Genomic DNA, 26,661 nt, shown 5'->3' on the forward strand with positions numbered 1-26,661 from the left:
CCAGCTGCCACCTGAGGACTGAGATGCAAAATTGCTGTGGGACGGTGAAACATCTTGGCAGGGTCTAGAGCTCCTCTCTCATCTGGAGGGGGAACAGGGATGAGACTTAGCCTGATATATAAAGTCATTATGGTTAATGGCTAATATCCTCTGCATTGCAGTAAAACAATTTTGTAGCTGTAGATTTAGAAATCAATTTGGGGATAATCCTTGTCTCTAATTTATCCATAGATGAAGGCTCTGATTCTGTCCTGTGTTCATTTTTCTTTCTGCTGGTAGTTAGAGGGGATAATAATTAACCCACACTGTTTCCCTGACTGTTTCCAACAGACAGTAGTGTCCCTGAAGGGTGGATAAAGAGTTTTTACAGCCAGATTTGCCACACACCTACTAACACTGCACGGAAGCAGAGATGTGATTAGAATGCTCAGGGCTTGTTTGGACCATTAAGGTTTATCAGTAGGTAGAGCTTCTGCTGGATAGAGCCACCAGGAATCTGCACAGACAAAAATATCAGGGAGACATAGTTTTTCCTTAGATCATCTCACTTCATGCTGGATCTCTAAAGTGTCTTTTCTATCCAGGCATTCTGAGCAAAAAGGGTCATTCTTCTCCCTCCCTTTTCCAGCATCAGGAATAGAATTGATCTAGAATGGAAACAGTGAAAACTAAAACCAGAAAAAATCTAGGTAGGGTGATGACACTTCACAGTCAAGATAACACTGAAAATCATGCATGATGGATTATACCTTTAGGAATGAATCTTTATCATAGCATTAATACTCCACATCACTGACTCTCCCTAACTTTCTAATGCTTCTGAGGTGATAGCAGGAATTATCTCTCTGCTAATTTTCTGCAGGCCAGTTATGTATATCCTGCTGTTTATCTGCTTTGGTAATTTCTGCTTAATGAAAATGCACAACTGTTTTCATTGGATACAGCATTTATTTAAAGGAACTTGTTAGTTTTTTAAAGGAATGTAAATTAAAAGTGAGAGAAATGATAGACTTCACACTAATGTTTTTTCAGTACACCACATGCCTCCTCCACCCCCACACTGCAAATCTTTGTATCTGGTAGAACAAGGGCTGGTATATATCTTTCCATGAGATAAATGAGCTACATTTTTTAGTAAACATATCTTTTAGAAATACTAATAAATGTCTCCATTCACCGTAGAAAATCTTTAAACAAAAAAGTCTTTATTTTTTATCATCTTTCTGAGTGACAGCAGTTCCAGTAGACCTCCCCACACACAAAAGAGAACTAGGAGAAGGAAGCACCATAGAGCTGGATTCCCCCCAGTTTTATCTGGAATCTTCAGAGAATTACACACAAAAGTCGGGAAAAAAAAGACTACTTTTGGAATACGTGCAACAGAATTTGAAAATAAATTGTACTTTACAAAGGCCATGTTACAGCTTCAGTTACTGATTACATGATCTCAGAACTCTCATGAAAGACAAGTTTGAAGATGATAGTTTAGTACTTTTTTATCAGCTTTCAAATATTAGTGAATTTATTCTCTAGAATGAGGTAAGACCTTCAGAGATGATTACATGAAAAATGGGGGTTTTAATAAGTAATTAGATAAGCTTTGGTTCGCATCACCTCTCATTTAGACAAAATATGTAAAATAAAACACATGGGACTCCTGAATAGGTGCCTTCACATGACTAAAAAGAGAGGTTAATTTGCTTTACTTATTCTCTTAGGAATATGTGTTGGAATTACGAACTTCTGCCTTGCATCATGTCCTAGCTAAATACAAGGTGTCAAAGAAATATCCTGCTATAATCCACTGGTTGTGGAAGAGCCATTGATCCTCAGTACAAGTAGATGTGAAAGGCTACGGCAATTGGCCTGGACTGTCTGGTACAACGGGAGTCTGGTGTTTTTCAAAGTGAACAACAACCAGAGATAGTTTGTAAAAGGAACTCAGAGAGATTATGATGAAAACATTTTGTGTTGCCTTCCTCTGGAAGAGGCTTGTTGTCTGGCTGATTCTGGACACAATAAAAAAAGAAGAAAAAAATTCTTTCTCTCTCTAGAGCTTCCATTTCCCCATTTCATAATTGCAGTTATTACCATTCTGAGTACATTGTGTCCTTCCAACTTGTTTTTTCTTGTAGAGGATATTGCAGAGTAATTGCCGACCGCAGATGAGCGCTCCCATCCTGCCCAGCACTGCTCTCCTTCTACGGGCTTGCCTGGCTACGGAATTGGCCTCGCCGTGAGACGAGACGGTTCGTTTCCTTTCTTTGGGCCCCATTTGGGCACATGTGAAGTGTGATACTGGGCACAGGTGACCATAAAGGACAAAGTGGGGGCCAGCGTTGCATCAGCTGGTCCTGTGACTGTGAGCTCTGGCCATCTGTGAATGTGTTAAATGGGCTCTTGTGGGTTGCATGGTGTTACCTTAGGGCTCTTGCCTCTCTATGGCCAGCATCTCACTTGTACCTCCCAGCTGCTCAATCACAAAAAGCAAGTTTCCCTCCACAGCAGCTAATTGCCTGCGTGGAATATGGGTCTTCGGAGTGGCACTTTTGCTGATGTGCATGGCTTATCTTCAGCAGGCAGGTAAACTCCAACCTCTCTGTCGCCTTAATTCTTGGCTAGTAGCTAAACTGCAGTCAGACTTGTGCAAATCTCTTAAGGCCAGCCTTGCCTTATTATTAGTCTCTCTTTTAGGTATCTATTGTATTTCTTTTTTTGAAAATAGGAGTGAAAGAATTCGTTGCCAGGAACACGATAGGTAATTTAAAGAATGAAAATGATGGATATAGAGACATTACATAGCTACTTAAATATAAATAAGAAACTACATCTTTGTACAGGTACACTTGATATATCAATCAGACTTTCTTCCCTAATAAACTCAGTGCAGTATGAGATTGCAAAAACCATCAGAAAATGAGACATGCTACTGTGATTGTTAAGTTCACTGCAACCCTACGGGCCTAATTTCATGCTAATTTATCTTGATATTACCTCATTTCAATTAATGTGGCAAAATTGTTGTATAATATTAGGTTTCATAAGACTGCTTGCAGAAAAAGAAAAGTGAATTAAAAAAAATAAAAATCCTGGCATCATTTTTCTTGCTGTGTCAGTTAAAAACACAGCAATTTTTCATTTACACATTTAAACAGCTCTTTTTCCATGAAAAGATATGCTTAGATCCCTGAATTACATAAAATACATCTGAAGTTGGGAAGCGTGTGTTGGAAGTTCATTAAAGTTGATCAGATATAAGGGCTCCAGACAGAGGCAAAGAATAACTCCAACCTACAATAAATTCTGTAAGTGTTCTGGTGTAAAAGAATGCTAGTTTTTGTTAAATAATGTCCTCAAAATAGTAAAAAAAATTTTTTGAATAAAAAAATAACATTTTTTAAAGTAAAAAAATAACATTTTTTAAAGTTAAAATTTGAAAATTAAATGGGTTTTATGAGAAATTAGACCATTAAAAGCATGTTTAAACTGAAGTATTTCTAAAAGTGTAGGACTGCCTATGAATTTAGCATAGGCTTTAGTGATTTGAACTTATATCTCTTTTATGTGTTTTCGTCAGTCTGCTTCTGCATTTTCTCAGATTAAGCTCAAAGCCTGCCAAACTTAACACCAGTGCAGAAATATTTTTCATTTTAGTTTCACACACACAAAAAAAGGATTTCTCTCACCATAATGAGAATTCAAAATGAAGGGTATTTGCAAATTATTTTTGGAGGCATTCTTTTTTTTTTTTTTTTTTTTTTTTTAATTTAAAGAGAAAATAATGCCAGGTTTGAACCAACTTAGAAACCCATCTATTCCCAGGGATCGTCATACAAGGACAGACAAGTCACCGAGGGCTTGGTTCTCCTTGCCACTTGCTCGCAGAGCGCTGCTTGCAGCCCTCGGGCCATGCTGGCTGCCCTCACACACCACCAGGTACTCTGCAGGCAGCCTGGCCTGGCTTGTGAACGTGGGTGGGTTACTAGGTACCAACATCACTTTTTTGAAAAGCCTGACCTTCCTCTGCTGTTTCGTCTGATTGCCTTATGGTCCTTTGAGCGCAGGATCACGTGCTGGCTTGTCCTAGTGGAAGGTCAGAATCTAATTGCTATTTCTGGGAAATATTTGTGGCTGTGACTCAAAGAGTGCTGTTTGTGTCTCTTTCTGCTTACTCCAATGAAGAGCTTACTGCCATCTCATCTGGGGTCCTTCTATGCACTTATGTTGCTTCCACAGGCTTTTGTTTCCTATGATGCAAACCTGATTAGATTTGATGTTGAGAAAAAAACTATCATCTCCTACAATTTACTTTCAAATAAACAGAGGTAAATAGTTGTTTTCTCCCTCTACATTTGCAAGCCTACCTAGATATTAAATATATATAGCAAAACCTTTTGACAACATTTTATTCTTCATCATGCCCATTTTCTAGGCCTGCAACCTCTTGTCCTGTGATTGGCAAATAGGATGAACATAGCTGCTTAATACCTGAAGCTATGGTACAGCCTTTTCCTGGGTTCAGCACACACAGAAGACAAACTAATGCTTTATATTGTGGGTAGTCTTTTTAAAACTTCTTCCTAGGAGACTTTGTGAAGTGGGATTTCAAACACAGACAAGGGGAGAAGAAACCAGGGCAGGACCTAGACAGCAAGACATCCGTTCAGCCTGCCGCCATGCAGACCTCCCCGTCTTTCTGATGCTCCACTGATCCTTGCCACTTAGGGGGTATCTCACTGAGAGTAGGAAGAGGTGGTGTTAGGGAAGGCAGGTGCAAAGAATGGAGCAAACCTGGAGAAATAATGGTGATACTCTGAAGAAGCAAGTGCAAGCCTTTCCTTCTTTGTGGTTAAGCCACTGTGATTTATTTAATTTGGGACAGGAATTAAGGAATTAATCTATATGTCAGGCAAGCTTGTGGAGGCTTTGAAAATATTTTGGAGAAATTTGTCACTGCAAAATCAAACTGTCATTGGCTTAAGTGGGAGAGGCAATTGTGGGATCATGGAATTAAAGGAGAAACAAGAAGGAATCATTTCAGAAGCTTGCCAGCTACGACCTGAATTTGTATTTTAAAGCAGGTAATTGAAAGATCAGACTAGCAATAAATTAATGTCACAAACCAAATGGCACCCACGAAATAGTTCTTTGTGTCTGCTGTTGCTGCTGCGGCTGCAGTGGGCATTGCGTGGGGCTGGAGAGCCGCTTGGCTGCCTCCTGCCTCGGCTGTACCTGACTGCAGTGGTGAAGAGCGAGCCTCTGCCCAACACAGAAATGGGTAGTAAAGGTGTGGTGCCCTCCAGATTTCTTGCAGGAACACCTAATAGTCAGTACAACACAGAGTTTCTCAGGATGTATAAAATCAGTGTGATATTCAGGAGGTCATCTCATGCCCAGGGGCTTCCCTTTTCCAGTACGTTCTGGCTGCAATTTCTCTCAAACTTTGATAGGCAAAATGGTTGACTCACTCCTTATTGCTTTCACCTCTTCTTGAACTTGGAGAAGGTGATATCTTTTTCTTCTGTAATATCTGCCTGCCTAGCATTAAAAATGTTTCTTGTAGTACACAAGAATTTGATTTGATGTGTATTTTGGTCCAATTTAGTTTGATTTTTATGTAGCTATTTTTTGGTTATTTAGTGTGCTTTATACTGGTCAATTCAGGATCACCCCCTTCCCACCTCACACGGACATGATAAGGTTGCTGTTTAGAAAATACTCAGATCACCTTCTGTTTTGACTGTTTCTGTTTTTTAGATTTCAGCTCTTGACATTTTACTTTATTGGAATGTTCCCAAAATGTTTGTGTTGCCAAGCACAGTTTTACAACAGACAACTTGTTTGGATAAATTAAATCACAGTTCTTAATGCTCTTTTTGTCACAGTGGAGCTCTGTGATTAAACAGTCAAGCTGAGCCCTGATATTTTTTCAGCCCTCATCTGTGCTGTTGGAACTGCCAGGACAGTTTCTGGCACTTGATAAAGCTTGGTATAACAGTTTTATGTCACTCTCAGTGCCTCGATGTATGTTTCTTTTAGAGATGGTGTTCAGGTAGAATCAGGAGTGGTCCCACCTCTTTCAGTCCCCTCATTTTCTTCATCCAGGCATGTATCTTGCTCTGTTGGCTTAACATCTAGCAAGAACTTGTGATTCACTTCGTGACCTTGTGACACTGCACATGTCTGGTGCTGATTGTAACTTGATTGGTTTTTACTTCTGCCTGCCTGAACAAATTCTGCTTTGTTTCAGATTAACTGAAACTCCACATAGACTTTACACTCTTCTAGCAGGGTTTCTACCTGCATCCTAGATGCCTGTTCAAGTATCTCTTCCTGGCAGATTTTTTTTTCCTTTGTCTTTAGCTGACCCTGCTAAGAACAGAGCAAAAGAACAGACTGTGCTTTGTGTATGACATTCAACATGGATGTCATAAAAGTCAACTACGTTCAGTTATTTGTGTTGAGAAAACTTTAATGTCATTTAGCTGGTATCAGTACAACTGATCTCCTGCCAAAGACACCTCACTCTGCATCTCTCAGATAAGATTTTGGTGTGAGATAGCCAGGTTTTAGCAGTCAGGTCTATATTCTGGGAATTGCTAGAGCATGTCATACACTGAAGGGTAGGTTTTGAGGAGAATTGAACTCCAGGCTTTTTAAAAAATGTCTAATGGCTACCAATAATGTCTGGCTTCTCAATTTGAACAGGCACTGATGTTTCAGATATTGTATATTTCTGTAGTGAGTCTTTAAGTGCCACATACAACATATGAAAATAAAGCATGTTTCTCTTTGCCACTGGTCCCTGTGAGAGGATACACAAATCCAGCCCTATCGACTCTAGGATTTGTTCTCATTTTCGATCAACTATCATCCTGTGTTTCTTCTCCAAAAAGTACTTTGTAGTTTCCATTTGTTCTGAATTTTTCTGTATCTCCCATGATCTCAGACATTAATTTTATTACAGAATGTATTTCTAAGAAAATTAGCCTTTTTTGTTCTCTGCTATTTGGATCCTTTGTGAAACACTGGCTGATGCAACAGTATGAGTTTTCAGCTTCGTGCTTCATATTTAAGCTTTGCAGGAGCTCTGTAGTCAGCTTACAGGGCAAGAGGCCCTAGCTCCACACCAGCTCAGCTGTTTTACCATGTGGCATGATCACAACTAGAGAACTTACAGAGTCCACCTTATGTTGTATCAGTTTACTTGGATAACAGTTCCCCAAGGTTAAGATCATGTTTTGGTTGAAGCTGTGGTTGTTTTCACTACCATCTCCCAACAAAACCAGCTTATACCTTGAGTGTCTCCATGGAAATACCTGTTCATCATGATTCTCTGGTCTGATTAAATTATCTCTACTGAAGAAGAAGGTGTTTTTTATCCCTGTCAGATTCGAGGAACTTCTTGGCAGACTTTGATTGTTTTCTACCCAAGAGTTTGTCTCAGTACTGTAATAAACTGCAATAGAAATATCATTTTATAAATGAACCCAAAGGTTATTGCACAGCTCAACTGAACACACCCAGAATCAAATCAAGTGTGATTACATTGTAGTGAGCTGGCACTTGGAGAACTCAGAAATTCAGAAAGTGTAATCTTGAGTCATTACCCACCTACATGAATTTAATTTTCTTCCTGTGTCAGTGTGACTGAGAAAGTGAATTGAATGTGTGCCAATCAGTAATCTAGACAATGTCTTGCCTCCAAATATTTTCTGCACTAGGAATGGATCAGGCAGGATCAGAATGGATCTATGAATCAACACACCTTCTCTCACCACCACCACCCCCCCTTCATAAAGTAGCTTTTAAAATACAGAGTGTTAAAAAATTAAAAAGTGGTTTCCTATCCCTCATTTTTAACTACACGAGTTCCAGTTAAGGCTAAGCAGATTAAAAAAACAACCAAACAAACAAAAAAAAAACATGATTCAGGTGCTTTCAGGCTAAACGATGGGGACAACGTGGCTCACCTTGCCTGGATTCATTTATCTGTTTTTCTGCTGGATGACAAACACAAGTATCTAGTTTTTTGCGGCACTTGCAGGGCAAGCAGGCGATCAGGCCCAGTCAGCATGGGTTTATGAAAGGCAGGTCCTGCTTGACGAACTTGATCTCCTTCTATGACAAAGTGACGTGCTTGGTAGATGAGGGAAAGGCTGTGGTTGTGGTCTACCTTGACTTCAGTAAGGCTTTTGACACCGTTTCCCACAACATTCTCCTCGAGAAACTGGCTGCTCTTGGCTTGGACTGGCGTACGCTTTGTTGGGTTAGAAACTGGCCAGGTAGCTGGGCCCAAAGAGTCGTGGTGAATGGAGTTAAATCCAGTTGGAGGCCAGTCATTAGTGGCATCCCCCAGGGCTCAGTACTAGGGCCAGTTCTCTTTAATATCTTTATCGATGATCTGGATGAGGGGATCGAGTGCACCCTCAGTAAGTTTGCAGACGACAACAAGTTAGGTGCGTGTGTCCATCTGCATGAGGGTAGGAAGGCTCTGCAGGAGGATCTGGATAAGCTGGTCTGATGGGCTGAGGCCAACTGTATGAAGTTCAACAAGTCCAAGTGCCGGGTCCTGGATCAAGGGGCACAACAACCCCAAGCAGCGCTAGAGGCTGGGAGGTGAGTGGTTAGAAAGCTGCCTGGCAGAGGAGGACCTGGGAGTATTGGTTGATAGTCGGCTGAATATGAGCCAGCAGTGTGCTCAGGTGGCCAACAGCATCCTGGCTTGCATAAGAAACAGTGTGGCCAGCAGGTCTAGGGAAGTGATTGTGCCCCTGTACTCGGCTCTGGTGAGGCCGCACCTCGAGTACTGTGTTCAGTTTTGGGCCCCTCGCTACAAGAAGGACATGGAGGTGCTCGAGCGGGTCCAGAGAAGCTGGTGAGGGGTCTGGAGAACAAGTCATATGAGGAGTGGCAGAGGGAGCTGGGATTGTTCAGCCTGGAGAAGGGGAGGCTCAGGGGCGACCTTATTGAACTTTACAGGTACCTTAAGGGAGTCTGTAGCGAGGTGGGGGTTGGTCTATTCTCCCGCGTCCCTGGTGACAGGATGAGGGGGAATGGGCAGAAGTTGCGCCAGGGGAGGTTTAGGTTGGATATTAGGAAGAAATTCTTTACTGAAAGAATTGTTAGGCATTGGAATAGGCTGCCCAGGGAAGTGGTTGAGCCACCATCCCTGGTGCTCTTTATAAGACGTTTAGATTTAGAGCTTAGTGATATGGTTTAGTGGAGGGCTTGTTAGTGTTAGGTCAGAGGTTGGACTAGGTGATCTTGGAGGTCTCTTCCAACCTAGATGATTCTGTGATTCTGTGATTCTTCTTTCAACATCCTCCCCCCACTCCTATAAAAGTAGGACAGATTCCTTATGGATCCTGAGATCCCAAAGGAGGTTTTGTTTTGTCTGCTAATTTTTTGACTGTGTTGTCTTTTAATAGATCCACTAGTTCCCAATAACTCCCTCATCATTTGTTAGCCCTGGAAGCATTTTGATTTTTGGCTTTTGGTTCAATAAATACCAGAAAATGACAACCATGTTTCATTGCTTCTGTTCTGTAACATAGTGCTGCTAACCACAGACCTTTGTTTTCTTGTATGTGTGGTGACATGGAATGGTTTAATAGTATTGACTTTGATATTTCCACCACCTCATTTTTATCAGGGTACCAGAGATGAGATATCTAAATTCACTGCACTGTGACTCCTGCACAGTAAACTGTGGCTGATGGGTGGATGTTGCTCTGCCAGGTCTGTTTTATGTGTTTTGAATATATTTGACGTGGCTTCCTGAAGTTCACTCCCACCACTCTTTGCTCTGGACTTGTTGGTGTATTTGCTCTCATTTCATGCTCTCTCTGCAGAGGTGAGTCCCTCCTTCCCTGTCCTTGCTATAGGTCTTCTCACAAAATCTCTCTCTGGCAAAGCTGCTGTCAGTAGAGTTGTTATGTCAAAGACTGACCAGCCCTGAAATCTGGTGAAAATGTCTGTCTGCATGTATAGATCTGATGTTTGTGGTTGAGGGTATATTAACATTCAGCTTGCAGTAGTTGAAAAGAAACCCTCTCTAATCATCCTGAATTTAATTTGATAGCAAGACCACAGGAGGCACAGAGGTCAGTTACAGTGTGTAGGAGCAAGAATAGCGTGCTGAAAGTTGGTGACCAAAACAGATCTGGAAACAGAGTAGCTGTTTTCTAATAGTGACAAGGGCATGAAGTGGTGTTGGAAAGGATCCTGAAAGAGCTGAAAGAAGAATCCAGTGACCTTTTCTCATGGGAAGGTGAAAGATGTCCACTCAAGTGAGTCATGTAGTCCTATGAGGTAGGCAAGTGTTCAAAGAGGTAGGCTTTGGCATGCTTTTTCCACTTCCCAGAGGAGGAGGAAGAGGATTAAGATCTGCTGATTAAGATCTATGGAAAGGTTAAAGATTAGGGGTAGAGCTGAAATGCCCAGCTGCAGAGTGTATGCAGTGAAGAAAGAGTCTCCTGAAGGGGTGAGTTACAGGGAAAATGCTCTGGCTGAAGCTGTGATGAGCAGTAAAATGAGTTTTAAAGTAGGAGAGAGTTATAACAGCTCAATGCAACTTCTGCATTTGGTTTTAGTATACAGAAGGCTTAAAACTGTGCAAATGAAGATGCAAGTGTAGTTTTACTATACTTAATTTATTTTTTGTTTTGAACGTACAGTACTAGCGATAGTTCTTCACCAGGTTAGAACATAGGTGTGGTCAGCAAGAATGAACTGTACAGATGCCAGGGGAATAGAGAAAAAATGGAGGAATCTGAACTACTGGGGTAAAGCACTTGATTCAGTTTTGTACAGAGAAAATGCATCAGTATTATCAGTCTGTCAAACATAGGACACAAATGCTAAGTATTGCTCCGGTCAGAAGTAGTGAACTTGGCATGTGCTGGTGCCAAAGAGGTATGGTCAATATGTGGGAGCACTGAGGTGTTGAGGAGGAAGCAGAAGACTGGGCTGAGGATTGTCTTATGAAAGCAGAACTCAGATCAGCAGTACACAACCAGAAGGTTTTATGTTTGTGAGCTAAAACTCTTTATAAGCTGTGAGGACCTCAGCAGGAAACACCTGAGGTGGAAAAGACCCTGGTGTATGGCCTTAATGACACATTGGCCGACAAGTATAGACATGAAAAATGCTATTAGAGTTCTGAAATGTGTGGAAATAAGTATTTCTGTTAGAAGAGGAGTTACTGACCTTGTCATAAACAGCTCTGCGAGGGGAAATGATTGTTGTCCATAAATGGATTAAACATCAGGCTTTAACTGAAGTAAAGAACACTGTCACCCCAGGAACAAGAGGCTATGAACAGGCTATCTATAGATTAAGACCATAAATCAGAAGCATCATGATTTAAACAATCTGCTTGAGAGAGAAAAGAAAAAAAGAACTGTTAACCTCATCGATAAAAAAACCTTCATTCATAAGAAACAAAACTGTTAAGTGTTCAACAAGATTAGCTGATGAAAAGGAGGACATACAGCAGTGCAAAGATGTTACAGGATATCTGTCATTCAGTGACTCAGATGTCCTTCAGTTCCTGTGCTCCTAAGCATAATGAAAGACATTTTACCTGGTGCTAATGGACACTAGACCTAACTCACATTGCTGTCAAGTCCTGAGGGTGAGATGTTGCTCTCAGCAGCCTGAACAAAACACAGAGCAGCTAAAAGCAGGCTGTGTAGGTCTGGGTCTAGGTTGAGACTGACCCAGCAGTTCCAGGAAGCTCTTACAGCTGATGGGAACCCTCTGACTCACAGCAAGCCCTAGCAGATGGGACCTTGCCACAGCCACAGAGGTCGGGGCAGAGGCACGGATGCTGTGCCGTGTGCCCCGGAGCTCTCCAGGCTGCCTGCAGCGCTGCCCTGGCCGTGTGTCCTCCAGCCCCTTCACCTGGCTGGGACAGCATGGTGCCTGTACTGGGGAGGTCCTCTTCAGACCATGACTGTCTGTTCTTCCAGCTGTGTCATCAGATGCAACAGTCCTCAGCACAATGTGTTGCCTGACTCTTTTTCTTTGATTCGCCCGGTCTTTTATTGACTGCTTCTTGTCTCTCAAGTTCCAGGAACTGGCCATCTGCCCTAGAGACGTGTGCTCATCCTTCAGTGTATCATGCTGCTGTTCAGGAATGACTTTCTGTGCAGAACTCATGTTCCAAGGACTACAGTCATGGTCTGCTGCTGCAGGTAAAAATACACAGTAACATTTCCTGGAAACATTTACCTTTATTGTAGAGACCAATTTATGTAATCCTAAACTTTCTTTCACTTGAGATAACTGATATTTTCTAAGAAATCCTTCTGTGGTCATAAGCAAAATTAGCTAAAACACCTGAGGCTGGCTGAATTGTTGTGGAGAGTCAAGTAATACCAAAGAGCAGTTCCCATGGATTATTTCAAAACCATCATGCTGTTTATAAAATAAAAAGCAGTAAGGTTTGTCTAGAGGCTGTGAATGTCTCACCTCTCTTTCTTATGCTGTCTTTAATCATAGCATGCTAATCTGCACTTAATTTTACTTTTACCTTGAATCCAATTTATTAATTGAAATATACTCTTGATGGATGGTCAGCCGTGTGTGTTAACTGCAAGACTTGTAAAGAATTAAAAGCCTTATCTAAGGCTGTGAAAGATAAATGTCAGAATCTCAGATTTCCAACACCCTATGCACTTGAAATAGATTATCTGTCTGGTACTTGCAAATATTTTGGGCAAACAGTAGTTCAGATTTATGAAAGCATTGCTGGGTTTTACTAATGAATACTTTTAACCATTTTGTTAAGCAACAAAAAAGGAGACTTGGAGCAATGTATCCTGAGAATGCAAGTTTGAATTTAGAATGATTACATTAGTTTCCACTTAATTCTAACATAAACTATGAAGATCAAGTTCCTGCTGCAAAGCTGGTGGAGTGGTCAGGAGAACAGATTATGAAGTAGTGACAATATACATGAAACCATTCATTGCTCAAATCTGTTTTTATTTTATTTTGTTGTTGTTGTTTGTTTGTTTGTTTTAATGGGTTTTTATTTAAACATATAGAATTTTTAAAATTTCAGAATTACTTTTTCTAGGTGAAATCCCCACAAGAAAATTCCACCTCCATTTTTAGGCCATTAGCATGTAAAAATCTCTCATGATCTAGAACCCTGAAGAACCCTACACCTATGCTTGAATCTTTTACAGCAACTGTGACTCAGAAAAAAAAATAATTCCAGAAAAGTTCACTGTATCAAACATATTCAGTGTATTTTAATTGAATACATATTTATTTACTGATTGATTCTTTTTCTTGCTTGCTATTTATGTGTTTAGCTTCCTTAACATGATCACTCTTACAAATATATATACAAATACACACATATATACAAATATATATATATCTGTCAATCAGGCTGTGGATTTAGGTGGAATAATATAAGAAGTTGCTATCCCTCCATAAGAGATAACCTGTCTAATAGAAAAAGTGAATACTCACCAAATTTTTGCTATGATGAAGTGCAGCATTTTTTTACTGCAGACCCACACAGGAGCTGCTTATTTTAAATGACAGCTATATAATTTATATAATTTGACTTCTAGGCTGATAGAAAGGTTTTCTTCTAAAAAAAAAAAAAAATCTTAATTTAATTAATTTCTGTAGTATTTTCTGATGTGTTTTTTTTTTTCCTCATATTAAAGTTTTATCATATACTTGAACTTTTTCTTTTTTTTTCCCTAAAATCTAGAAATTATTATATTGACTTACAAAGTTCACAAAAGAACTGTCAGTACAATACCAGGGCTTACTCTTACATGTTAGATAAAAAGAAAATTTAACCATCCATTGTCATTCCAAAAAGTGTACAGGGAAAAACACAGAATTTGATGCAAACACTGTAAGCATTGGAATTATATGTAGCAATACTGTAACCATCCTCTGCATATATCCCTTATTTTGTATATGCATAACTGCTATGCTTACATATAATTCTCTCATTTATTAGAGGAAAGGTTCAAGAGTTGTGTTGATGTAAATAATAAAGCTCTACTGCTGTCACTGAAGTGATATCTGTCTCAAAATACAAAGCAAAAATACTTGCAAGTAAATTAACAATGCTTTTATTAAAAGTTTTAACACAGGTAGTACTTTAGTATGTGGTTAGGCTATCTTCAGCTCCTGTTTCCTTTCTTTATCAATGTCTGCAAGTCACTTTATGAAGACTTGTAAAGTTCTTGAATACTGTCATTTCCCACATCAATCTTTTTAATTTGGGACGTTCCCCATGCTATAGAACCTCTCACTATAAGCAATGTTTCCAATGTTGTGTCAGAGCAGTCAACCTAATCTTTAGCTTCTATCATCCCTTTGAAATCTTCTCTTTTCTGCCTCTGCCCACCTCACACTCTGACGGTCACTAATGCTGACAGTTCTGAGCTATTCTTGAACCTTTTTTCTTGTCATAGGGATTTTTCCCCAAACACTGTGCTGAATTACCTTACTATTTCAAAACATTTTCTTTCTTTCCTCTGTGACTGTCCCTCCCCTGCTCCCCCACAAAAAAAAAAGTTATGTCTTTTGATCTTGCAAATTCATATCTGTGGATTCTTGTACTATTAGAATGAAGCTAAAATTTTCAGTTGAAAGTTTCAGTCAAGAAATATTAAGTTGATGAAATCATAATATTTCATAGGAACTACTGATTTCTTAAATTCTGCAAGATCCATAATATTTTGATAGCTAGAAAGACTGTTTTGGAGAAAATATGCTTTGGGGCTCTTTTTTTCTTTATTTCCTTTCCTTTTTTTTTTTTTTTTACATGAATCTTAAATATTTATCTATATGTGCATATCACATTTTGCCATATTAGAATTACAAATATATCTGTCCACTTTAAAAGTGTCATAAATCACTCGCTGTGTGATGTTTTAGTTTAAAGTAAACCATAACTGAGAAAACTTCCTTCACATGCCAGAAGTCAGATTTCTATTTCATCAGGGAATTATCTAAACATCTTTCACTGCCAAGGTGTTCAGGAAGTGTACAATGCAAGTCATGCCTAGTTTGTGTTTTCTCTCTTATCCTTGCTGCTCTGGAAAAGTTATTTACTTATGTAAGTGGTTTTGAGTGGATTTGTGGTTTTGTTTTCCTGTTTTTGTTTTGTTTTGTTTTGTTTTGTTTACAGTGAGTCAAGTTCCCTCCCTATCACTTAACTTCAGTATTCCCTGCAATAAGTTCGCTTCCTGGCCTTGTTCTGCCTGCAGTGACTGATTACAGTGGCCATAATCTGTGGCTAGGCAACTTTTTATTTATTTGTGTACTAATATTGTGTCTGTCTTTTCTGTAGATTAAATATTCCCAGTTTTATCAAACTATGATTGCGTTCAATTCTATGTTCTGCTTTTATCTTTCATTTGGGTGGCACTTGAGTAGCACTCAGAATAAATACCCTTTCGACTATGAAATTGGACCATGCAGCACTGAGAAAAATAATTGCAGCTGTGAGAGTCATTTGAATATCTAGAACTTCCATCCCCAAAGTGTTTTCAGAGATTGTTATTTTTCTCCAAATTGAGGTAGAAGAAATTAGAACACTGGAAGCATGGAGTGCATGAGAACTTCTGAGAAACATATGGGTCAGAATGTGAAAAGCTGGCACCAAAATATCTCACCTGGATTTGCTGAAGTGACAGGAGATGCTTCCTTGTTCCTGGGTTTGGCAGGATGTGCCTTAAGTGTCCAAAACCTATCCTAGATGTCCACCCAAGTAAGAGCCATAATTCAAGTGGCTTTAGGCCACTTACCCTTTTCCAAATTGTGTCTACCAGTCAGATCACTTCATTTGCACTCAATAAAAATTCTTGGTGAGCATTAGTAATATGGTAACATCTAAATAATATTTCCAGATATAATTTCCTGATGTACTGGAAATTAATATCAAGCAATAAAGAGCTCTGCCCTTGCCTCACCACAGGCAGGACCAGGGATAACAAGCACATCTTCTCAACAGGGAGCCTTCACTGCTCAGCTATTAGACTCAAAAGAAACAGGAAATATATTTGAGCTGACTGATAACATTAAGTAAAATGATCCACTTGGCAAATCTATGGAGGAACCAAGGTTGAAGGACCTGAGACTGGAACAGGGCGGTGGGAACATCGCTCCTGGCTGAACCTTAAGCTACAGCAGGACATGTGGCTTTCCTCTCCTTGTCGGAAAAGTATTCAGGTACCTATGCTAATCAGTGTTTAACAACAAATAAAAAAACCTGTGTGTATGTTAATTTAAAGAAGATTTGTTACTTGACTTTTCATCATCTTGCTGAAATCAATGTAGCCATGAATGTAAAAAATTAGCTTTTCTCATATGAACTGTAGTTTCATATAACCATACAGTTTTGTATAACCATAGTGGATGAGCAGCCTGGTCTGATTTTGAGGTAAATGATTTCAAAATATTTTTATTTTATTTTACTTAATTAAGAGACAAACATTCTAATACTATGTAAGAGGAATTTAAATCTATGGTATTTTTCTGATATATTTTAAAATGTGCTTCTGTCCCATCCCAGCCTTAGTTATATCCCCAGTGGAGAAAACTTAGAGGAAGGAAGGCAATAAGCCTCCCTTCATCTGTTGGAGGACACAACAGGTTTCTTACAAACAGGAGAATAAGTACTGTAGCCAGATCCATGTCTTTCTGAGTATCTGTTTTCTGTGTTTATACTTGTAAGAATTTACTAGCTCAAAATTAGCCTGAGTGTAGAATCTAAAAGTTTGGAGTCTGGGGAAACTAATTACCATCTACCCTGTTTGTTTTGTGTGAATGGATGCTATGCTAGTATTATAATACTTATTTGATCACCTGCTTACCTGATTTTTTTACTATTATTTTTTTTCCCCAGGAAGAAACAATGGTTACTCAGCTTTTGAGCAACTAAAACTGTAACTTGGCTCCTCTTGGGCTCAGAACAACTTGCTTAACTAAATGGTTTCCAAAAAAAGGCATTTCATCTGATGTTAAAATAGCTAGAGATGCCAGATTTGCTGTTACCCTTATTATACTGCATGGTTAGTGGTTTAAGCAAATTATTCAGTCAGTTTCGCTGAAATTTCACTTTAATGGGTGCTACTGAAATCCATTTACTGCTTGTATATATTTTACATTAGACTGAATAATTCTTTAATATTTTTAGTATTCTAAATTCTTTAGCATTTTCTTACTGTAGAATTAGACACTGAGTACTTAAAATTACTCTTTGATTTCTCTGTGCTAAACCTAAGGAGTACAATCTATTCAGCTTCCTCTGTAAGACTTCTTTACCACCACTCAGTATTTTCTGCATCTTTCTCAGTTGCCTAGAATAGTAAAAAAAAGGCAGTAAGAAAGCATGTAATAAGGGTATTGCATTTACACAAAATTTAAAAAAGCTTTTGAAGAGAAACAGTTAAAACACTAAAAGTATGCTTGCTTTAAAACATGTTGGGACCTGAATGGTATAATGCAAAGTAAGTAAATCTCAGATTTCACAAAGTCTTTCTTTATCCATGCACTTCTACATTTTCAGGAAATACAATTAGTCTTGTTTCTTATTTAAGTGTGCTCAGATGTAAATGGCAAGGATGCACTATTGTGTTCCATTTCCTAATCTGAATCAAAACTAGCTGTTCAAATACTTTGGAACAAAATGTTTTTTTCAATGTCTTGGTTTTAATGATGCAGAATCCTCTGAAAATTGTTTAAAATTCAATAATGATCTATTCATTATGGGAAAGTAATAGAAGTTTTTGTGGGATTTCCAAAGAAAGGAAATTGGCATCCTGTTCCATTCATATGAAGACTGTAGTGTCTGCTTCATGCCAGGTACAAAAATAAAATGTATCATTTGTCAAACGAGTGCTGTAATGAAATATACTGGACAGCATAGCTTTATGGAGCTGAAAACTGAAAGCCAAAAAGAGAGGCTGATGGCATCATATGCGCTCCTCTGAAAGAATCTTGGCTGCAGGAAAAGAGACCTGGGGCGGGGGCAAAGCCCCTGTGCTGATGAGCGAAGAGCATTTCAGACATCAGCTGGAGGTATAGTTGGCTTCACAGTCTGCATCTCCTGCTACAAGCTGAAGGATGAGCCAGACGCATCTAGGGGTGATGTGTACCTAGGCAAAGCAGCCTGCACCCTGGCAGTGCCCAGAGGGGAACATAACAGGGACATAAGGTCTGCAGGGAGGGATGGAGCAATCCTGGTAATCTGCAGCTGAGGAAAGCACGTCCCCCCTATATCTCTGACCTTACCACAGTTGTTGAAGTTGGAGGGGGGTGAATATTTTTCCCTGCTTAGTGGCGAATTTCACTTCATAAACCATGGGGGTTAATTCTGTTGTAAATAACTTATCATCACATTGGAAAGTTATGTGAGTGTTTGATACCACACGTGAAAGGCACATCCATCCCCAACTCTGCATGATCCTTAAAACGCAGTTCTGCACTTCACACCCTGCTGGGCCCTGACATAGTTACAATCAGATGCCCTTTCTACTTGAGAAGGCATACAGTAGCTTGAGAGCTAACTAGCCTGTGCCACTGAAAATCTAATTATGCTTGTGCTTTATCTTACCAGAGCTGACAGCAGGTTGAAGCTTTTGGCAGAGTGTTTCATTTCCATAACTATCTTTGTGCTGCTGTGTTTTTCCTGCTGAGCACACACAGGACCTGCCTGTCTGATGACTATAATGAGGGTGACCGACTGAGGTGCCTTCACCGTCTTCTGTGATCTCCACTGGTGAAATAAACAGCCGTGTACATGGCAAAACTCACTTTCTGCTTGTTTGTGCATATAAGTGCAGCAGGGGTTTTCTTGCAGCCAGGAAGTAAAATTTGTAGGGGGGAAAGTAACTTCTTTAGTGTATCAGCTGATACAGCAGAAATAAAAGAAATAAAAGGAAAAAAAAAAAAAAAAAAAAGAAAAAAAAAAGAAGGTGCTTTTGGGTGCAGAAACACACAAGAATGTAACTGGATTGAATTAGATCAAATTTATCAACATTATTTGTAAGAAAGGGGCAGAACTAAAGGATGATGATGTGAAGAGCACTTCTGTGAGAAGACTTCTAGTTGTGTGCTCGTGCTAGCACATGGTGTATTAATGTAAATGGGAAAATAAACTTTTTACAGCAGAAAAACTGCAGGTTGCCATTTGCTATCAGTGGGTTTCCTTAGGCACTACTCTTGGGGAACAGGAGGTTGAATTTTCTCAAAATGACCTGTTTATGATAAAAAGATAGCCCCAAAGAATGTATGATTCAGTAAATGTTGTGTATTTCCTCATCATTTTGATGTTTGCTTTCAATCTTAATCAGAAAAGCAGGTGCAATCTGAGAATGGAGGTAGGTGTCTCCTGAATGCCCAGCTGTTCAGGTGATTGCAGGATGGTCAGCAGGTGTGTGGCAATGACAACCAATTTACAGATTTAGCCTGCTTATTAATTGTTTGGCAAAGGTAAAAAGGGATGCTTAAGCATTTTTTGTAACCCTACTTCAGTACTGGGTGGAAAATTAGCAGTAGGTGCTACCTTAATACACATGTAGGGAGAGAAGCTATCTGACTGCACTATGAGGCTTGTACTTTTCGTGCCTTCCTCTTCCTTCTCAGCAGATCTGCTCTTGCCAAGCTGAAGAATGCTGTATCTCCTGGGTCATCAAAGATGGATAACATAGTGCTGCATATATATTCTAAGATTAGCTGACAAGAAGTTATAAAGAGGGAGATTCAATGAGTTAATATGGCTTTTATCCTCCTTTGGAGGAAAGGAAATGCTTTGCCATAAGTTCTGAGAAGAATGAGCAGGAGGTAAGTAAACTGATATGGAATTTTAGGAAATATCAGAAACATTTTTTTTTTCCTCAGAAAGCTATTGTTTTTTTGATTGTCTTGTAGAAGTTCATAGGTAACAGGACCCCTTCTCCAGACTCTTACATCTTGAAGTTTTGCTGACACCTAGAAAAAATATGAAAGTCATGACCGCAGCTGTAAGCAGTGGAAAGATGTTATATAAAGTGGGTAGATTAGCATGTACATGCTGGGAGAGGGAGTGAGTCTGCTTTGCTTATCCAATTATTTTCTTATAAATGTCAAATCATCTACTACTGCTGCCTGTGCTTGAATTGGCTCTCCATGAGCTGCCATCCCTGACCAACACTGCTATATATCTTAAGTTTCCTGAGGAGAGAGGCTTTGAGAGAAGTTTTCATGGAGGAGACAGCCTCCACCAACCTTCCTCCGACTGCTGGAGGAGACCGGGCAGGGACAAGTACATGGTCCTGGGGTGACGTGGCCACAGCAGCTCCTGCTGACTTGCTTTTCCCCCTAGGTAGGGACCTGGACTATCACTGGGCCCCTTCCTGGGTTACTACTGTCAATTGTGTGATTACTGTGGCTCATGAGCTGTTCAAGGAGGCTGTATGTATCACATCACCGCCCTCAGCAACCTGCCTCTTCCTAGCACAGGATTGCTAGAAAGAAAGATAAGGATTTTAGAGTGGCAGAGCCATCCTTGCATGAACTGGTGTCTGTAGCTAGTGATAAAACACCATTAATATCAGTTCTGAAGTATGGACAGTCTGTTTTTTTTTTTCTGCATAGTTTCTGCTCTTCTCTTATCCCTGCCTTCCTGTTCTATTTTTTTTCCTTGATATCTCTCCTCCCTTCTTTTTATCCAAACCAGCTTCTGTACTCAAAATAAAAATTACTGGAGGGTTTAATCTGGGGAATTATATTTCCTTTGCTTGCCTGTTCAGATAAGTTATATGCAGCTAAAGAATGATTAGAGCCACTGGAAGGTGCTTAACACAAAGGATTATTTCCAGGTGCCTTTGCTGAGCTGTCTTTAAGTGAGGGGAAACAAAAATATCTCATTTTACAGCTGTAAAAAATTCACACCATCCACAGGCTAGGAATGCTCCTGGGGTTACTGGTGTATGAAATCTGTATGCTCTGGCAAATGAGCTGTGACTGTTAGGAGAAGCAGCAGCAGATGTAGGCATCCTATTGGGAACCAAGCTATTCAGGTGGGGTCTGATGTGCTCTTCCAGCACAGACTCAGAGTGGTGCTATCTCAGAAAAGTAGCCTGTTTCTGTGCAGTTTTCCTACTGCAAGCAAGGAGGTAGGGGAGGTACAGCTTTCTCTTTCTCCCTCAGGAAAAGAAAGAAGAAAATGTGCTAACTTCCGTTTAGGTAGTACTTTGACATCAAACCTTTCCTTCTGTTTCTGAGGTGGGAAAAATAGGCTGTACAGATATGGCAAATACTTTCCTGTTACAGATGGCAAAATATGAAATGTTTCATAACATGAGACAGCTAGTAAACCTTATTGTCCTACCTCAACAGTGCCAGCAACAAATTTCTTCTGATTCTGAGCTCACTACGCTGTCGCTGTGTCACAACATGTCTTACAATCCCATTTCAATAAAAAGATTTCAAGTAGTAGTAAAGCTCTTGCCGTAATTGTGTTTGTCTACAACTGTTGTTGGAAATAATTGTCTTTTACAGTAGCAATCTTCTAGCTTCAACACTGTGGCAATTGTTTTGTGTGCTGTACGGAAGCCCTCTCTAGTGCTGTGTCTGTACCTTCTGTACTGAAATCATTGCTTCATTTTGTACCTCAATCTTGAAGACTAAATATGAACTCCCTGTTTCAATCTCACACACTACCCAAAGGTTTCTTTAAGTTTTCAGAGCTGTTTGGTCAGATGCACTGTGTACTGAATTTCAGGGTGCTCGAGAGGAAAGTTATCCCAGGTAAAAAGCTATGCCTCCTGTTCAGTCTGTTCCTGTTTCAGGTTGCCACAACAGTGTACTACCACAGCAGAACCTTCCAGAGGTGTTCCAGCTATCCGACCTGCATGGTATCTCATGGACTGCTACTTCCCCTGGTCAAATCCTGGAGTGTGAGGCTCAGGGAGAAGGGAAACTTCCATTTCTGTGTTTATCTTTTGTTGTTTCTTCCCTGTAGGTCTCTGTTTAGAAGCTTAAAACACTTTATCCCAGGTCGTAGCTATATGCATGTTTGTATTTCTTTATACAAGTATAGCTGGCTAAATGTACAAACCTACTGTACATATCAGGTAGAAAGGGTTAAAACTGTGAGTGGAAACTGCTTATATCACAGAGAGAAGCTCCAGGGAGCTGGGATGTGGCTACAGACTATGTGAGACACACTGAGATCAGTCAGAAGGTGTTACAGAAACTCAGTAGAAAGCTAAAGTGCTGTCAAGGTCCGCTGCTTCAAACAAAATAGGACATCAGGCACACCAGCACAAACCTGGTTATTAGCCAAAGTGAAGATCAAAAGACAATCAGCTGAAAGGTTAGGGAGAAGCTGACATTATGGCAGGACCTCTTCAAAGCGGGGGGGAAACTGCAAGCATGTCTAGCTGTTGTTAGGCCTCAGATGAATAAAGCAAAGCTGAGCTCACCACAGAGGCAAGAGTCTGCCCACGTTCAGATCTCAGCATTGAGTGCTCTGCATCTCCAAGTGAAAGGAGTGTACGATGCTGCATTTCCAATAAAAGTTCTGCATCCTCACTTTCCAAAGAGGCTTTCCACCTGGGCCTCCTGCCATGAGGAAGGTCAGGGAAACCCAGGCCTGTCACAAGTGTGAATGAAACCACAACTTTTACATGTATACACAGGAGAAAGCTTCAGGCTGCATTTTGCTCAGGGTGTACCCAGAGAGACCAAGCAAGGGGGCTGCAAGTGCATCTCTCCCATGAGCTGCTCTGATGTTAGAGGGTTGAGTATTTCTCTGCAAGGCAAGCTGCTGAGCTGGTTCAGCTCCCTGGTGCAGGTGAGGCGGAGCTCCAAAAGTGAGTACTGGTTGGGTTGACTTGCCCTCAGACCTGCCTGTAGTTAAGCTGTGCATCAGCAAAAAGAGGTGGCTATAAACGAAGGCATGCTGGAACCTACAGCAACATCAAAGGAAGAAATGCAGAGAGACACAGCTCTGCCATGAATCAGAATCATGAACTGGCTGAACTTCAGAGTACCTTATGTCAGCCTGACCTTTGTTTTCTCATTGGTTTTAGATGATAATTTGTAGGTGCCAGTGAATCTGCTTATTGCAATTATAGTATCTGCAAGCCTGTAAGTGTTAGTATCAGCGTATTGAACTGCTGTTCCTCAGTAACAAACTGTTAGTGAGTTCTCATCTGTACAGCCATTTGTGTTCTTCTGTTACACTGAAAATTGGTCCCTTGCCCTGATGGACAACAATCAGTTTTCTGATCTTATGGCTCATCACTTCAGCTATCCCCATAAGAACTAATAAGCATCTTGTTTTCTGGAGCTGAGTCATCCTTCCCCTTCCCTTGTTCTCAGCAAACAGACATCAAAATGTATACCTCAAAAAGTCATAATGGAAGTAGCTGCATTTCAGTGCTGAACTTTGAGTTGCCAACATATCCTTTGCTCTTTCTTTTAACAAGCTGAACATGTTGTTGGAGACAATCAAATAATGTTTTTCATCCTTTTTGCTTTATTAAATATTTGATTTAAAACTTAGGCATTACATTAATGCTATGATTATGCTCATCCTGAAACCATTGAACTGAATCTTCTGTATTTATTTATTTTTGCAGCATGGTTTGTCAAAGGATTTCTGTCATCACTGAGGTACGTGTTGTGGGGGGCTAGACATTAAAACTGGTGAAGTTCATGTCCTAGGAAGCTTATGATCTCAATAACCAGATTTGTCAGGGAGTGCAAATAAACAAGCGTAAAATGCTCTGTCTTTGAAGTATGACACTACTGAGAAGTGTGTAAAAACGTAATTTTGTTCTTCTCAGGTCATGCTAGGCAGCTAGCAGGCAAGCCTTCTTCCAGTTTTCTTTCAGAAAAATGTGGAGATAATGGTTACTAAAGTCTCTTAGTGACTGCTGTAGCAGATTCATGTATTTCAGCCTTCTTATCATCAGTCAGGGCTCTTTGCTGCTCTTTTATATCTATACCAGTACAGAAGAGAATATGAAACTGCCACTTAAAAATGTTTTTTTTTCTTTTCCTGTTTTTAATCTAGTATTTATCTCCTACATTAAAAGTAATAATAAAAGGCAACATGTCTTGAGGATAAAAAGTACTGCCCTGGAAACAATTCAACATGGCACACTTGTGTGACCATTTACCCAGCCAAGATTTTTTGTGCTCTCACTGCTGCACTATCAGTTCCTAAAAGAAGAGTTGTAAGCACTATAGCACAGTCTTTACCTTTCTTTTCTGAATTCTTGGGTGTTGTAAATATTCAAAACCAGGTAAGATTAAACTTATAAAACCTCACATGAAGGCAGAGTAAGCCTTATCTTAGAGAATGGGAACACCATTCCTTTACACTTATTTGTGTTTTGCTATTTTCTCGTCCATCTTCAGCTTTTGGCCCTCAACCTTCAGTGTAGTTTTGTGCACCACCAACAACCTCAGCTGCAACTATTGACAAAGACAGTGGGAGGTGAAGGAATATCAGACTGCTGCTCAGCTTTCCTGGGTAAATGTAAGCGCTTACTTAAACACCAAAATTGTGAATGGATAGCTCATGGCTGAAGCAGTCAGGATTCAGTTTTCCCAGCAGGAAGATCTGAGAACAGCTATTAATGTGCAGTTGAAAGCACTCATCTGTCTGCTCCCTTAAGTGTCTTCTAGCTTCCTACCGTGGGAAAATTTTTGGCTTTTTGCAGACCCTCTGTTTCATGGGGGTTTGAGGGGCTCTGAGACACTGAAGAAGGAAAAAGCTTACAGAAGTGCTTGTAGGCAATGGGGTGCGTCCTCCTGGAGGTGAGGGGTCTGGGTGTATATGTACATTTGGATGCTTGGGGGTCTGGGAGAAGGAAGCAGCAGTTGCTGCTTGCCATGGGAGCCCAGAAGGTGCTGACCTGCTGCAGCCAAGCCAATGGGACAACTTGCTACCTCAGCTACTCAGGGAAACAGGACTTGGCAGTACATCTAGTAAAGAAACTACTACCTGAGGAAGCATTCTCTGATATTTTCAGTTGGGACATAAACTCGTGGAGTCTTAAAATCTGCATCTGCTGGTACACAAACAATGATTTTTACATATTTGGATTAATATGCCTTTCTATGTCTTCACATGCTTTCCCTGATGTTTCACTCATGCTGTATTGAAGAAATATGCATATTATGTATATATTCAAGACTTTTTTTCCTGCCAGATCAACTTATAGTAGTTCTTTGTCCATCTAACAGGTCTTAAAAGTCAGGCACTGAAAAAATGGTAGGGATGAGTGAGTCATCTTAGCTACTCTTCAAATGCCTGCAAAATAAAATTGGGCATTTATTGTTATTTTGACTGGGTATGTTATCTGCATTGACACACAAATAACGGTTCTGTTGTTCTAAATGCATGCTATTAATAGCCACAATATAGTCATCTGGGCAGACAAACCAAGTAAGCTAGGTAGAAAAAAGTGTATGGAGAGGGGACTTTTTTCTTTAATCCGCGATGGTGAGAAATCGCATCCTCAGCTTTCTGAGACCTAATTTGATAGTATCTATCAGTACTGTTTTTTTTCTCCCCCCTCATGTGTTCATATTAACTAACTAAATGTGTGGAGACACTTCTAGGCATGTCTGAGAAACAATCTTCCACGCTGCTTTTTTTGTCATGACATTTATTTAAAAGGTACTGATGAGTGCAGCAATAGGAGCTTGTCACCAGTGATATGGTTATTTCTCTTAGGAATCCTCTCTGAGGGAAAACTGGTTTAGTCACAGCTGATGAAAGGATTTGGTCACAGGGTCCTGGATTTTCTGACCTCCTAAAACAGCATAGTGTTGCAAGTATTGATTTTCCTTTTTTTTTTTCCTTTTGTCTTGCAAGTGAAGAAAGCTTGTCTATGACAAGTCAGCTCCGGTCCCAGACTGGTTTAGTCCTCTTCTTGGTAAGAACCACATGGACAAAAAGTTTGGCCTTAACATGAGATTTGCATGCAAGAAATGATTAAAAAGTTATAGACTCCATTTTATGTAGAGATGCTCCCAGCTGTCTTGAGGCAATGTCTGCCTGCTCTGTTTTGATGTTTCAATGGCTTACAAACTTAGCTTACCTAATATTTAGGTGAGATGAATAAAGGCTTACTGCTAATAATAATATGCTACATGGCTTAATTCTATTTCTGTGAAATGAGCAAAGGTCTGCTATTTAAAGTACCTAAACTGAAGTCTTAAATAACACCTTCTATTGAATGAGATCAAAGTTATGTTCATATTAGGAAAATATGGGATCTTTCTTAAACAAAAATGTGAATCCATTAGAAGCAATCTGGCTTCCTTTGTACCTCTGCAGTGATATATACTGATTTGGAAGAAATGTACTAGAAACCTGAGCAAGACAGGGTGAAAGTTTTAACTTATTACAAGACTAAAATTAGGCTCACTTGAAAAATGGGATGAAATATGTAGTAGAAAATATTTCAAAAGTGCTTATTCATTTTCAGCTATCCATCTATCAGCCTGAATACTTTCTCCTGCCACTTTCCCCTGCTTTAAGGGTGCTATTGACACCTGGAAGAGAAATGGAAGAGGCCAAACTTTATTTGATTTGTGGTTTAAAAAATGAGACTGAACAAACAAAGTTTCCGTGCTAGGCTCTCTGTAACATGAGTTGATCTT

At 39.9% G+C, this 26,661-nt stretch overlaps 1 long non-coding RNA gene across 1 annotated transcript; it reads left to right on the plus strand.

The window, feature by feature from the left end:
• Positions 1 to 18,869: 18,869 nt before the first annotated feature.
• LOC106039913 (uncharacterized) lies at positions 18,870 to 25,699 on the plus strand. Its single transcript, XR_001209556.3, has 3 exons — positions 18,870 to 19,836; positions 23,622 to 23,655; positions 24,406 to 25,699. It is a non-coding gene; the product is annotated as an uncharacterized lncRNA (long non-coding RNA).
• The last annotated feature ends 962 nt before the right edge of the window (positions 25,700 to 26,661 follow it).

The sequence above is a fragment of the Anser cygnoides genome, chromosome 2 (assembly GCF_040182565.1).
Source record: "Anser cygnoides isolate HZ-2024a breed goose chromosome 2, Taihu_goose_T2T_genome, whole genome shotgun sequence".
NCBI lineage: Eukaryota > Metazoa > Chordata > Aves > Anseriformes > Anatidae > Anser > Anser cygnoides.